General features: G+C 42.2%; 1 long non-coding RNA gene across 1 annotated transcript; it reads left to right on the forward strand.

Annotated features, from left to right (window-relative positions):
* The first annotated feature begins 1763 nt into the window (after positions 1-1763).
* On the forward strand, positions 1764-13110 carry LOC121758184. The gene is made up of 4 exons (XR_006041370.1): positions 1764-1868; positions 1942-2017; positions 3174-3237; positions 13052-13110. It is a non-coding gene; the product is annotated as an uncharacterized LOC121758184 (long non-coding RNA).
* Positions 13111-16452: the final 3342 nt, after the last annotated feature.

Consider the following 16452-nt stretch of genomic DNA (forward strand, 5'->3'; position numbering starts at 1 on the left):
GCGGTTGCTGCCACGCAAACAGGGTTGAGGTATTACTATTACTAGACCTAGGCAGGAAATGTAAACACTAGACCTAGAAAACTGTAAACATGCTGAGATCAAACATCATCAAGACTTCGGTATATTAAATTCACTTACTAGACCGTGTAAACGACTACCTAATTTAGTTAGACAGGAAACAACTAACAGTGGGGACCATGACCCAGAAATAGCAAGAACGGCAGAAAAGCTGGAAATAACTAACTGAGCATTTAACTAACACAGCATGCATTTCTTCAATGGGATTAAACACGAAAATGAAGGAAACAGAGCACATACCCAGATTCGAACAGAATGTAAAAGTTTGGTCGTCGGAAACTTACGACTAACTGGAAATAACTCAGATCTACATATACTAGACAAAGCGAAATGAAAACACGAAGACTAGGTATTAAAATAAACCAACTCTGCTCAGATCTCACGTCGAACGCTTAATCCACTCTGGATCCAAGCAATCCGAAACCCACAACAACTAGATTCCACTCCAGAACTTCCGATCTAACAGATCTACTCCGATCAACATCAAATTTAAACGTTTCCACAATCAAAACTACAAAACCAAATTCAGACCTCCGATTCATTCACCAACAAACTCCGATCACTCAGATTCAGCCATTACTCTGCACAGATTCAATAAACAATTGCGAAACGCATCCAAAACAAGCAAGCTAGCTCAAAACTCCAGAAAATCACAACAGCAAAATCAGACATCGACATAACAGAAAATTAAACTTGCATAAAACACGGAAATAGTCGATAAAATAGAATGTCGAGCTTCGAACAGCGAAGCTCGATGGAAACCACAAAATGCGAGAAAAATAAACGGGAACTTGTTTCTTCGCCCTCAACAGGACGGTGTTTCAACCCAACTTGAAACGAGAAAGCCGAAAGTGAACCCTAGCGCGGAACCCCCTGAATTTCCCTCTAAAAACCCAAGTGTATAGAAAAGTGAACTAGCTGCCGACTGTTAGTGAGGTCTCCCCCCGAGAAGATCCCTCCAGAATGCATGCAACCTTCCTTTTATAGACACGGACATTATCTTCTAGAACCTTCGTAGAAATCTCCATTCTACCCTTCTGTAACGCCCCACTTTTTGAATCCTAATTTTCGAACCCTAAAGTACATGTATTTAATGCTTTTGATATTGCGAGGTCCGCGAATTAATTATCGAGTAAATTTGTTGGATACCTTCTGTGACCTAATTTTGAGTTGGAATTTTGACTGGGACAACACTGTTGAATATGTAAAGTGGCTGCTCGAATAATTGAATACGGGGATAAATTAAAGGTTTTTGGATAATCGATTAATTGTTATGAGAGCTAGAAATTATGAAATAAATTACATCGCGAATTTAAATAATTTCCTTTCCGTGAGGAATATTTATTGGACTCAATTCCATGTTGGATCCGATAAATTAATAAATAATATGAAAGTCCAGTCCATGATAAATAAATTGTGTACTGCACAATTTAAAATAAAATACAATGGGCTATGAATTAAACTAAACTAATTAAAATAAAACATCTTTGATTCCAATTTTAATTAAAGATTCTGCGCAGATTTTCCTACTCCGTGAAAAGATATTCCTCTTCCGTAATCTGCAAATAAAATACCAAAAACCAATATAATTTCAGCTAAATCGCGTTTAACAAAAAAAGGGAGAATTTGAAATTAAATTCCCTAATCCCACGTTGAAACCGCTCCCATCTATCCCACAAATTTCTCCCGTATCTCAACCTCCTTTCCCCTATATTAAATCTTCAACCATTACTTATTTTCCTCACCTATCGTCTCCGCAAGCAAGAATCATCCTTCAACTTCTACTCAAGGTAAACTAATTCCTATCAATTTGTATCTAAATTGCTTCTACTTTGGAATCTAACACCAGATCACTATCAACAGAAATTGAAATCCTTTCGGCATCAAGACCCTGCCTTTTTAGCTTTGTGAACTTCACAACCCAAACTCATTCACAGAGGTAATCTCCTACCCAGATTGGAAACATGAATTATTGCATTCTGCATTCATATATCACATACTCCGCATCAATCTCCCAAACAAAGAACTAATCAACGATCAAATCGCACAATCAAAACCAATCGAACCTTTTTGAGAATCAAAATCAAACTAAGAACAAAAAGAAACATACTTTGAATGAGAACTTATCTTTCGGAGTTAGTCGGGGCTGCGCGGTATTTGTTCGGGTCGTTTCGGGGCTGTTCGGAGTTGTTCGGGGTTGGTTCGGTGATGGACGATGGATGAATTGGACGACGGCAGCAGCGGCTTGGCTGAATTGGACGACGGCAGCGGCGGCAGAGTCCCTCCACTCCGACGGTGACGACGGTGTGCGAATCGTCGCTGGGACCGACCGGTGGCGGCACCCTTCGCGGCGGAGGTTGAACCGCACAGCAGCGACGGCGTGCGTCGGTTCAGCTGGCGACGGCGCGGTAGGTGCAGCGACGGAGCAGCGGCTGACGGCGGAGGTGGAAGGGGACGCCAGTTCGGAGAAAAACGACGGGAAATTTGGGAGTTCCTTTTTCAGACGAGAGAGAGAGAGAGAGAAATAGGGGGAGAGAATGAGAGAAGGCGTGGAGATGGTAGGAGGGAAATTGGGCTTGGACCTCTTTTGTTTCATTTAAGAAAGATTTGGGCTACTAATTGGGCCTCCCCTTTGTTTTAGAAAGTGGGCCTTTAAATTAAAAGGGAAGATTTACTTAAGTTGGGTTCCATTTAAATTGTCTTGGGCTCACAAATTAAATTGAAGACTAATAGTGGGCTGGGAATTAATTTAAATACTTGGACCAATGAATAACTTTAATGGTGAAGAATATTTAATTAATTTCCACAATAATTCAAATATTGAATAACTTTATCTTATGTCGGAAATAATTAATTCGAAGAGAAATAATTGCGGGGATTTAATTACGAGCTTAAATAAATATTGGGAATTAATTTCTATATTTTGGAGGAAAGTACGAGGAGCCAACGGAGGAATTATGGGCACAAGCAGCAGCCGAACAATCGAAAATATGCGAAAATCGAGGGAACAAGATAAAAGACTTCAACTAGGATGCATGCATTTTTTTTATCTAATTGGAAAGTATGTTGATATATGTATTATTTAAATTCTAAAGGTGAGACTTCGCAAGGGAATCGAGATACCAAAGGGAAGGAAGTGTAGAGAATTAAGCAATTGAGGTGGGCTTTCTTTTAAATAAGGACAACGACGTAAATATTTTATCGATGGAAATGAAACTGTATTTATCATGCCATGGTTTGATTTTTACGTGCCTATCTGATGGGGCTTTATGCCATTATTATATAAATCGAATTCGGGTCCTTGTAGGGCCGCAAACCCTACTTGGGCTAGTGTACACCTCTGTTTATTAAATTCTTTTAGTCACGATCGCCCGTATTTATTAACCCTAAAGGGCGGTCGTGACAGTTTGGTATCAGAGCCTCAGTTTCTTTCCGCTCTGGACCCAAGAGTCTTTTTGAGTCAAAAATCTATTATCGTATTAATTGACTAAGGTATAAACATTGAAGGCTCAACACCACGACTCGTCACGCCCAACAGCGAAGAAAGAGGTAAAAGTATTTTGGTGACTATGGGATTGGATTACTGAATATTGAGAGTTTCAATGGAAAATTTTGATTTTGGTGATGGAAGTCAATACGTTAGTTTTGGAAAAAAAATTATGCATATATAAAAAATGTAGGATGACATATATGAGGATGTTATTTGACTGTGAAGCATGATTTTGCTAAGTACCATGAATACCGTCAAGCATGAGAAATTGTATATATCTAAATGAGGAAAATATGTGATTAAATGTTGAACTTTCACGAGTGTTGGAAGAATTTAACTCGTATCTTACCTATATGTGGTGGAATTCTATGTGGTTTTGAGAGTCATTAAACGCCGAGTACGAAATATTGATTTTGATAGATACTAAGATAGAGATACGAAATACAATGCCTATGACGATTAACTTCTTGCGTGTAACCATACGTACCTATAGAATGCGTAATATATAATTTCACGACGAAAATAAATGTGGAAGTACGAAATACGAGGCAAGTAGCCTATGGGAAATAAAAGTCGACATACTGTGACATGATGAAATGTGAAATCAAACAGAATGAGTGAACCATCCACTTTGATCACCCAAGTTTATTCTTGGCATGATGCAATCATCATACCCTTATCTTGTATACACATCTATATGTACCCATTCCATACTCTCAACATCATTCAGAGCCATATATCTTCTTTGTTCTTTCCCATCTTGAGCTGATGTTGAGATTTTCCTTCTATGTAGATGGCTGGATCATATTTTGCCCAGATGCGTAATAGATACGCCAAAAATAGAAATTTTCCCGTGGAGAGATATAGGGATTATGAATGGGATGGAAGGACTGACCTCATGAGTTACGTCACTGAATTTTGGAATCTTTGGATGGACGCCTATGCGTTCGGGGGAGCCACCCACCATGCTGGAATCACAAAGCTTATTCACACTCTACCGCTCCTCTGGAGTCAGTGGGTAGCTCAAGTGGCAGAATCGTTTACGTGGTATAGCCTGCCCGAATACACACCGCGTGGGGACTTGCCCGGCGCCTTCTGGAAGTACTACTTCCAGCCTTAATAAGGGCAGCTGACGGACCACCACGTTCTCCACCACCACAGATTTATCCGCCGGAGCAAGTACATGCAAGGAAGTTTCGATCTGATAGTGAGCCACATGTCTCACGTGTGCCCCAAAGAATAAGGCTCGGGATGCGCACTTCGGCCCCTTTAAGAATAGAGAGGGAGGTCGAGAAAATAATCACGACAGTTCCTTCCCCAGTTCGCATTGAAGTAGAAGACGAGGAGAAAGAGGAGGAACCCCTCGAGGAAGAAAAGGAACCCCTCGAGGAGGAAGAGAACTCGCATATGGAGACTGATGGTGAGGCCGAGGAGGAGGAGGAGTGGGAGGAAGGAGAAATTCGGGATTGATAGTCATGGTTTAGTTTGCTTCATTTTAGTTTCCCTTTTATTTTGATACCGTTTTTTTTGCTAAGACTATTTATTGTTTTATCTCCACATTCTATTTTCCTACTTCGTTTGTTGTGATTGATACTAAGACCTCTTGGAGGCAACATTTTGACGGCTATGGAACTTATATTTTTGCTACCTTGTTGGGCCATTGTCTTTTGACATCCTATTGTGCAATTGATCTTGCTATTCGATTTTGAAATCGTCCTTTATTATTATGTTGTGCAAACACCTATTACTAACCATGGAACAATCGTCTTTCTCTATCCCATTGTGCGACTATCTTGTGCCAACTTATTATGAAAATGTCTTTTGTTAATCCATGGTACAATGGTCTTACTCTATCCATGATACAATTATATTTTGTCTTGTTGTACAATTGTCCCTTGATCGCCACTTGTGACATATTACATGACCTTTTCAACTATACAACATGACTATTGATCGATTTGAATAAGTGCGATAATAACCCGTTTGATTGGTAATAAAGCAGAATGCCGCCAAGACGTAATGTAAGGAATGCGAACCAGGCGCCTACACCTCAGGCGACGGAAGTAGAGAGTGTGGCACAACCAACCCCACAACCTCCACCACCACCACCTCCACCTCAAGTGGACCGAGAAATTGTGAAGTTGTTTTTTAAACAGAAACCACCTGTCTTCGATGGAATGGGAGAGCCGGAAAAGGCTGAGAGTTGGATACTCGCATTGGAGCGCATTTTTACAATTCTGGTGTGCAACGATGCCGAGCGAATGGCTTGTGTGACCTATCAGTTGACTGGGTCAGCTGACTTCTGGTGGGATACCAAGATGAAGACCACGCCACGAGATCAAGTGAATGGAATGACCTGGGAGAACTTCAAGGAGGCGATATATAACAAGTACGTGCCAAAGAGCTATCGAAAGGCGAAGGCGGCTGAGTTTTACAACTTAACTCAAGGGCGCATGTCAGTGACTGAATATGATCGCGCACTATGTGATATGACCCAGTATGCACCCGAACAAGTTGACACGGATGAGAAACTGGCAGAAAAATTCCGTGAGGGTTTAAGGCATGAGATAAAGATGGCTTTGGCTAGTCGAGGAAGAGTTACATATGCGGAGGTGTTGGCCCTCGCGCTAGATGTTGAGGCAGCTATGCCTAAGGAGAGGGTGACGGAGAACACTACACTGGCTTTAACTCCATCACATCATTCCCGAGAGAAGAGGAAGTGGGATGGGAACAGGACCCTCTATGACAACAAGAGGTACCAACCTACTCAAAACCGACCACAGTATGGAGGCAGACAGAATTCGCTAGCCAAAAGGGTGACTTCCGACCCAGACCACCCCAATGCAATGTGTACTCCAAGTACCATTTCGGAGAGTGTAGGATGCAGAACACCACCAAGTGCTTCAACTGTGGTGGAAATGGTCACTTCTCTAGAGAGTGCCCGAGCAAGAACGTGGGGATGGGTTCAAGGCCGAACAACCAAGGATTTCGTCCGCAAACGAGGGCACCACCAGCGGGACCAAGGATGAATCGTGATCAACCTCCGCGACAACAACAACCTCACCGTCCGAGACTACCCTCCCAGGCTAGAGCATATGCGCTGAGTTATAGACAACCCAAGACTGAACAAGGGAATCACGAGAGTGGAAATTTGGCAGGTATGGGCGAACTCCTCGATACACCTATTGTTGTGTGGTTTGATACGGGTGCATCGCATTCTTTCATATCAGAACTATGTGTGGACACATTAAGTTTGCCTGCTTATAAATCTGAACATAAGATGATGGTGACCTCACCAGTGGGAGGGGTAATAGAGATTTCACGGACATGCTCGAACGTAGAAATTTCCATGGGAGAACTTAGGCTAGTCGCGCACAACTTACGAGTTATGGCCATGAAGGATGTCGACGTAATCTTAGGAATGGATTGGTTGGCTGCGAATTTTGCTACAATCCGATGTAAGGAGAGGCAAATAACATTACAAGCCCCTGGAAAGGAACCAATCGTGTACCATGGGATCACGATGAACAGAAACACATCAATCATCTCCGCACTTCAAGCCGTTACGATGTTGAGGAAAGGGCGTCCTGCCTATCTGGTCTATCTACAAGGAGATGAGAAGGAAGAAAGAAATGTGGAGGATGTCGCGGTTGTACGAGAGTTTTCAGACGTCTTTCCTGAAGCTTTGCCTGGCCCACCGCCAGATCGACAATTGGAGTTCACGATCGACCTAGAGCCAGGGTCGGCACCAGTGTCTAAGGCTCCATATCGAATGGCACCTAAAGAGTTAGAGGAACTCAAGATACAACTGCAAGAGCTAATGGATTTAGGTTTCATTAGACCCAGTGTGCCACCGTGGGGCGCGCCTGTGCTTTTTGTGAAGAAGAAAGATGGATCGATGAGAATGTGCATCGATTATAGAGAATTGAACAAGATGACTCTCAAGAACAAATATCCACTGCCGAGAATAGATGACTTATACGATCAACATCAGGGAGCTGGTGTGTTCTCAAAGATGGACTTAAGGTCCGGATACCGTCAATTGAGGGTCCGAAGAGATGACATACCGAAGACTGCTTTTCGCACAAGATATGGTCACTATGAGTTCGTGGTAATGCCATTTGGATTGACAAATGCACCTGCCGTATTCATGGATTTGATGAACCGAGTATTCCACCCATACTTGGATAAATTCGTTTTGGTATTCATAGATGAGGTACTCGTTTACTCAAGGAATGAGAAGGAACACGAAGAGCACCTGCGAATTACCTTGGAGACATTGAGGAGTGAGAAATTGTACGCTAAATTCAGCAAGTGCGAATTTTGGCTTAAGGAAGTAAATTTCCTTGGTCACATCGTGACAGCAGAAGGAATTCGAGTGGATCCTAAGGTTGAGGCGGTACAACGGTGGAAAGCACCTACAACACCAAACGAGATTCGGAGTTTCCTAGGCTTGGCAGGATACTACCGAAGGTTTATTGAGGGGTTCTCCAAGATAGCGAGACCCATGACTCAACAACTCAAGAAGGGGGTGAAAGTTAATTGGACCCCCGAGTGTGAGGCAAGTTTTCAACTATTGAAGGAGAAGCTAACTAGTGCACCGATTCTAGCTGTGCCAGAGCCTGGAGTGAACTACGTAGTGTACACGGATGCTTCAAAGGTGGGACTTGGATGTGTATTGATGCAAAACAACAAGGTGATTGCTTATGTATCCCGACAATTGAAGCCACATGAGTTGAACTATCCAACCCATGACTTGGAGTTAGCAGCGATAGATCACACCTTAAAGATTTGGAGACATCAACTCTACGGAGTTCGATGTGAGATCTTTACAGACCACAAAAGCCTGAAGTATTTCTTCGAGCAGAAAGATTTGAATATACGGCAAAGAAGATGGCTCGAGTTGGTGAAAGACTACGATTGTGGCATCAATTATCACCCCGGCAAAGCAAATGTAGTGGCGGATGCTTTGAGCCGGAAAGATCATTCCCAGCTGGCTACTTTTATCACCAAGGAAGAAAGCCCGATTCGCTAGTTCAGCAAGATGTGTTTGGAAGTGGTAAGAGCACCTGAAACAGTGGAAGCACGAATCGCCACTTTAGCCGTTGAACCGGATCTGAGGTCGAGAATTATTGCAGCACAACGGACGGATGCAAAGTTGGAGGAGATTCGTGTAGAAGTGCGAACCGGTGAATTTGGGAATTTTAGTGAAGAAGGCGACAATGACCTTACTTTTGAAGGAAGATTATGCATGCCGGATAGCTAGGAGCTCAAAAACGAGGTTATGAGTGAAGCACATGAAACTCCTTACACCGCTCACCCAGGAACTTCGAAGATGTATCAAGATTTGAAGAAATCCTTTTGGTGGAATGGTATGAAGAGGGACATAGCATCATTTGTCGAAAGATGCCTAGTCTGCCAGCAAGTGAAGATTCTACATCAACGACCGTATGGGAAGTTGCAACCACTAGAGATTCCTGAATGGAAATGGGAGCACATGGCCATGGATTTTGTGACGGGACTGCCAAGGACTCTGAGACGGAACACCGCCATTTGGGTAATTATAGACCGACTCACTAAGAGCGCGCACTTCATTCCGATTCTTGTAAGCTATGGGTCCAACAAACTGGCTCAAATCTACATAAGGGAGATAGTTCGATTGCATGGAGTCCCAGTGATTATCACGTCCGACCGTGACCCAAAATTCACCTCAAGATTTTGGATGAGTCTACAGAAAGAGCTTGGAACCAAATTAAATTTCAGTACAACGTTTCACCCGCAAACCGATGGACAATCCGAAAGAACGATCTAAACTCTCGAGGATATGTTGAGAGCCGTGGTACTCGACCGAGGAAGAAGTTGGGAGGCAGCACTACCACTGATCGAGTTCGCCTACAACAACAGTTTTCAGGCAACGATAAACATGGCACCGTAAGAGGCATTGTATGGAAGAAAGTGTAGATCGCCGCTCTACTGGGATGAAGTTGGCGAGAGAAGAATACTCGGACCTGATGCAGTTGAAGAGATGGTGGGAATCGTTCGACAAATTCGTGAGAGGATAAAAGAAGCTCAAGACAGACAGAAATCATACGCGGATGTCCGACGAACCGACTTACAATTTCAAGCTGGCGATAAAGTTTTCTTGAAGGTATCTCCGTCAAAAGGGATAACACGATTAGGCGTCAAGGGCAAATTGAAGCCGCGATTTATCGGACCTTACTAAATTCTCGAAGGAGTGGGCCCCGTTGCATATCGATTGGCGCTACCACCAAACCTTGGAAATGTGCACAACGTTTTCCATGTGTCGCAGTTACGGAAATACAGGTTCGACCCAAAGCACGTGATCCGTTTTGAGGAAGTCGCGTTGAATCCAGACTTGAGCTATGAGGAGAGATCCCAATCCATTTTAGACCGAAAGATCCAGAATGTGAGGAATAAACCTGTTGCTTGTGTGAAAGTGCTATGGGAAAATCATGGGCATGAAGAAGCCACGTGGGAGAATGAAAATAAAATGATGGAATTGTACCCAGAACTCCTTACTTGAGGGTAGCAAATTTCGGGACGAAAATTCTGTTAAGGGTGGTAGGATGTAACGCCCCACTTTTTGAACCCTAATTTTCGAACCCTAAAGTACATGTATTTAATGCTTTTGATATTGCGAGGTCCGCAAATTAATTATCGAGTAAAATTGTTGGATACCTTTCGTGACCTAATTTTGAGTTGGAATTTTGACTGGGTCAACAGTGTTGAACATGTGAAGTGGCTGCTTGAATAATTGAATACGGGGATAAATTAAAGATTTTTGGATAATCGATTAATTGTTATGAGAGCTAGAAATTATGAAATAAATTACATCGCAAATTTAAATAATTTCCTTTAAAGTACATGTATTTAATGCTTTTGATATTGCGAGGTCCGCGAATTAATTATCGAGTAAAATTGTTGGATACCTTTCGTGACCTAATTTTGAGTCGGAATTTTGACTGGGTCAACAGTGTTGAACATGTGAAGTGGCTGCTCGAATAATTGAATACGGGGATAAATTAAAGATTTTTGGATAATCGATTAATTGTTATGAGAGCTAGAAATTATGAAATAAATTACATCACAAATTTAAATAATTTCCTTTTCGTGAGGAATATTTATTGGACTCAATTCCATGTTGGATCCGATAAATTAAATAAATAATATGAAAGTCCAGTCCGTGATAAATAAATTGTGTACTGCACAATTAAAAATAAAATACAATGGGCTATGAATTAAACTAAACTAATTAAAATAAAACATCTTTGATTCCAATTTTAATTAAAGATTCTGCGCAGATTTTCCTACTCCGTGAAAAGATATTCCTCTTCCGTAATCTGCAAATAAAATACCAAAAACAAATATAATTTTAGCTAAATTGCGTTTAACAAAAAAGGGAGAATTTGAAATTAAATTCCCTAATCCCACGTTGAAACCGCTCCCATCTATCCCACAAATCTATCCCGTATCTCAACCTCATTTCCCCTATATTAAATCTTCAACCATTACTTCTTTTCCTCACCTATCGTCTCCGCAAGCAAGAATCATTCTTCAACTTCTACTCAAGGTAAACTAATTCCTATCAATTTGTATCTAAATTGCTCCTACTTTGGAATCTAACACAAGATCACTATCAACAGAAATTGAAATCCTTTCGGCATCAAGACCCTGCCTTTTTAGCTTTGTGAACTTCACAACCCAAACTCATTCACAGAGGTAATCTCCTACCCAGATTAGAAACATGAATTATTGCATTCTGCATTCATATATCACGTACTCCGCATCAATCTCCCAAACAAAGAACTAATCAACGATCAAATCGCACAATCAAAACCAATCGAACCTTTTTGAGAATCAAAATCAAACTAAGAACAAAAAGAAACATACTTTGAATGAGAACTTATCTTACGGAGTTAGTCGGGGCTGCGCGGTATTTGTTCGGGTCGTTTCAGGGCTGTTCGGAGTTGTTCGGGGTTGGTTCGGTGATGGACGATGGATGAATTGGACGACGGCAGCAGCGGCTCGGCTGAATTGGACGACGGCAGCGGTGGCAGAGTCCCTCCACTCCAACGGCAACGACGGTGTGCGAATCGTCGCTGGGACCGACCGGTGGCGGCACCCTTCGCGGCGGAGGTTGAACCGCACAGCAGCGACGGCGTGCGTCGGTTCAGCTGGCGACGGCGCGGTAGGTGCAGCGACGGAGCAGCGGCTGACGGCGGAGGTGGAAGGGGACGCCAGTTCAGAGAAGAACGACGGGAAATTTGGGAGTTCCTTTTTCAGACGAGAGAGAGAGAGAGAGAGAGAGAGAGAGAGAGAGAGAGAGAGAGAGAGAGAGAGAGAGAGAGAGAGAGAGAGGGAGAGAATGAGAGAAGGCGTGGAGATGGTAGGAGGGAAATTGGGCTTGGACCTCTTTTGTTTCATTTAAGAAAGATTTGGGCTACTAATTGGGCCTCCCCTTTGTTTTAGAAAGTGGGCCTTTAAATTAAAAGGGAAGATTTACTTAAGTTGGGTTCCATTTAAATTGTCTTGGGCTCACAAATTAAATTGAAGACTAATAGTGGGCTGGGAATTAATTTAAATACTTGGACCAATGAATAACTTTAATGGTGAAGAATATTTAATTAATTTCCACAAAAATTCAAATAGTGAATAACTTAATCTTATGTCGGAAATAATTAATTCTAAGAGAAATAATTGCGGGGATTTAATTACAAGCTTAAATAAATATTGGGAATTAATTTCTATATTTTGGAGGAAAGTACGAGGAGCCAACGGAGGAATTATGGGCACAAGCGGCCGCCGAATAATAAAAAATATGCGAAAAATCGAGGAAACAAGATAAAAGACTTCAACTAGGGTGCATGCATTTTTTTTTATTTTATCTAATTGGAAAGTATGTTGATATATGTATTATTTAAATTCTAAAGGTGAGACTTCGCAAGGGAATCGAGATACCAAAGAGAAGGATGTGTAGAGAATTAAGCAATTGAGGTGGGCTTTCATTTAAATAAGGACAACGTCCTAAATATTTTATCGATGGAAATGAAACTGTATTTGTCATGCCATGGTTTGATTTTTACGTGCCTATCTGATGGGGCTTTATGCCATTATTATATAAATCGAATTCGGGTCCTTGTAGGGCCGCAAACCCTACTTGGGCTAGTGTACACCTATGATAGATCGTGTGCTAGCGTATGGGCTGGCCGGTCTAGTGGCTTGGTTTGTGGCCACATTCCAGTCATGTATTGGCAGATATGGTAAACGTCTATGGGAAAATGACTGATCAGTCGATGTTTGAAATGAAAATGAGTTTGAGTGCCTCGGACATTTCTAAAGCTAAACCCCGATGGTTACTTGTGAATGGCATGATAAATTACTCTTTATTGAAAAATGTTTTCGGCATGAGCCACTGAGTATTCTTATAATACTCAGCCCTGCATGTGTTTTCCTTGTGTGCAGGTTGAGCGGCGACGAGGATGTGGTGGTGTTGAGCTAGTGAATTTAAGATATAGTGGTTGTTTTGAACCTTGGGTGTCGTTGTGTCTTCACACATGACGTCACTCTTTCTCTTGGTCGTTTCCGCTGTGACTTTTCGTTTATTCATGTTTTATTTGGGCTGACAACTTTAATTGTTAGGATAATGGATATTCCGAACTTCTTGTTGGATAATATTAAACTCTTGGTTATTTAATTGGATATTAATATTTGGTCCAACTTGTGTTGAAACCCTAATCTTTTTCGTCTGTTTATTAAATTCTTTTAATCACGATCGCCCGTATTTATTAACCCTAAAGGGTGGTCGTGACACCTTCAGTTCTGAGATTTACTCTGTCTTGCAATTTCTTTCACAATGTTCACTTATTCGCCAGTTTCCTCGGGCGTGTGATTGCCTCCTTCTTTTCCTGGACCTGGCGAATTTCTTCTATACACCTGGCTTAAAACATGTGTTAGACCGAGCAAATTCACAAATTTATCCCCTAGACCTATGCATGAAATTAGCCTTATCAAACTTCTCACACTTAAACCATGCTTGTCCTCAAGCATGAAAGACTAGAAAAAGAATATGGCGAATTTCAACGCATGGTCCCCAAGAACGACTCTACAAACAAGACACTAACATAAAACAGACTCCTAGACCTAGACAACTACAGACTCATAAAAGAAGACAACACACAAAAAGAAACAACAGACAAGCATGAACTAGTTTCAACTTTTAGGCGACTGTCCCCACAAGCATAAGTTCACTCCGATCGTCTACAGTCTTCAAATCCTCCCCTTCCTTCTTCTACCTAATCGGTCCGTCAGTTCGTCAGGATAGCCTATTAATTTCCCAGCGGTTAGGTTCGCTCGATCACTCATTCCTCACCAGGGATGTTAGGATCGAAACGCTCCAAAGTTAAAGTTACAACACTGATGCGTCAGGTTCTGAGAGTTTTCCCTTTCAATCGTCTTCCGATTTTTCTATATTTTTTTTCATTCCTGGGTCAGGTAATTATCAGTTCCTGCCCTTGGATAATTAATCTTCTTTTTCCCCTTTTTTTCCCTGGACTTCGTCCAGCTTATACCTCCGATTTGTTATTTTATTCCTCCCCTGGACTTCATCCAGCTTATACCTCCTTTCCCTGGACTTCGTCCAGCTTATACCACCAGTTCTGGACTTCGTCCAGCTTATTCCTCCATAACCCATTTTTTTCTCCTTTAGACTCTACTCCGTAAGCATCAAGTGGCAGCCCATTTTTTTCATGTTAGCTCAAAGTGTTTAGGCTTATAACTCGCTTTTATAGTAGGGCTGCACAGCTAAGTTATCTAAGGCATTTTCTATCGTCCTTACTTCATTCAGACCGCTTTTTGTTTATTAAGGAAAAAGGCATCAAAGTTGACGTGTATCCTTTCTTCAATCACTCTCACTAAGGGAATTCTTTGCCTTATTATATCCACTAGCTCATGCAACACACAAACAAAAAAACTTAGAGACTCTAAGACTCTTATTAAAAAAAACAAAAACAAAAACTAACAACAACAAAAACTGCACTTACTCCCTCCCCTCCTCTCGCTTCACTCAAGCTTGTCCCCAAGCTATCCTACTGAATGGGGGAAATAGGGAAGTAAGAACAACACTATACAGACCAAACAACACAAAACAAACAAACAACAAACTTCTCACACTTAGACCATACACCGGGCTAAGTGGGAGAAATCATAACAAACAAAACCAAAACAGGCAAAAACAGAACAACCCTGTCTCACACTTAGACCACGGAGTAGGCTAAGTGTGGGAAGTTGCAACACGTATATACAGAACAGAGCATGCTGGCACAGATAAACGCAAACAGAAAATGAAAAAAAAATAAAAGATGAAAAGTAAAAGTTACTTGGTTTGGGGGGGAATCAAATAGGGGTCTGGCCCCAGTGATGTAGATAGGGGTTTCTACCCCAACCAACTCTTCCTCATCCTGGGCTTTAGTACCCACAGCTTTTTCAGGGGTCTTCCCCTCACTTACATTCTCAGAAACATGGGCCTTACTGCCCCCAAAAACTTCCAGGGTTTCCCCCTCCACAGCTTTCTCGGAAATTAGGGCTTCGTCGCCCTTCGAAACACTCACACAAACACCAGGGGTTTCCCCCTCTTCGAATTTCTCAGCAACAGGGGTTTCTCCCTCAGTAATACTAACAGGCAAAACAGCAGACAGATCCACACTCACAGATGTACCTAGGGTTTCTTTCCCAACAAAATCCACAGCAGCTATAACAAGGTTCACCCCCTCAGAGACAACAGCTTCTTTATCAGACAAAACAGGGGTTTCCCCCTCAACAAACGAATCTAACCTTGGTTTGCATACAGCCAACAGTTCCAACCCCGCTGCCAGATCTGTCTCCTCTCCTCGTATGTCTGCGGTGGTTGTTTCTGCGACGGTATGAATGGCCTCTGGTTGGGGTGGTGAAGCCCGTAAAATTTTTGGTGGTGGTGGTGCGGCAGATGTTGAAGCGGCCTGTGCGGTCTGTTCCATCATGGTGGTGAACATAGCGAATGTTTTCATCGCTTCTTCCGGCCCCCCAAGCTTTTGCAATAGGTCGGCCATGAACGCCGCTGCGTTAGAATCGCAGGATCCTGAAATGCTTCATGTGTTCTTTGTGTTCTCCATGGAAGATTCTGTAGAATAGTTACAAGAACTCGGAAGAAAATTGCTCCGATTAGGGTTAGAGAAAAGATAGGATTTGAGAGAGAAATTTGGGGAATTTTTGTAGAGAGAGAGTGAGTTATGATATGGAAAATAAAGGCTACAGCACGGTTATAGCCTGTGGGTATGGGAGAGGACGGTTTGCAGGCTGTTGCAGGCGTGACGCTAGCAACCGTACGCCTCCCCATAAAGTTATCGCTCATCTTTAACACATGAAAATCAGCTGGGTACAAGAAATCATGTACTCTTACTATCACATTCTCAAGCACTCCTTCAGGACAGATACACGACCTATCCGATAGCTGGATCACTACTTTCGTATTCACCATGCTCACTCCTACTAATTTCTTGTATATAGACAGTGGTAACACATTTATCGAAGCCCCTAAATCACACATGGCATGCTCAATTTTTATTTCACCAATAGAGATGGGCAAAGTAAACATACCTGGATCATTGCACTTCGAAGGCATCCTCCGATTTTGAATCACTGCGGAGACGTTCTCGCCTATCAAAATTTTTCCACTGGGTCTAGCCTTCCCAGCTATAAATTCCTTGATGAACTTGCTAAACACCGGCAATTTCAAAGCCTGTAAGAATGGTAGATTGATCTCCAATTTCCCAAAAATATCCATGAAGTCTACCGGTTCTTCCTTCTTCTTCTTGGCTTCCCCCCGGCTT

This window comes from Salvia splendens, chromosome 12 (genome assembly GCF_004379255.2).
Source record: "Salvia splendens isolate huo1 chromosome 12, SspV2, whole genome shotgun sequence".
NCBI lineage: Eukaryota > Viridiplantae > Streptophyta > Magnoliopsida > Lamiales > Lamiaceae > Salvia > Salvia splendens.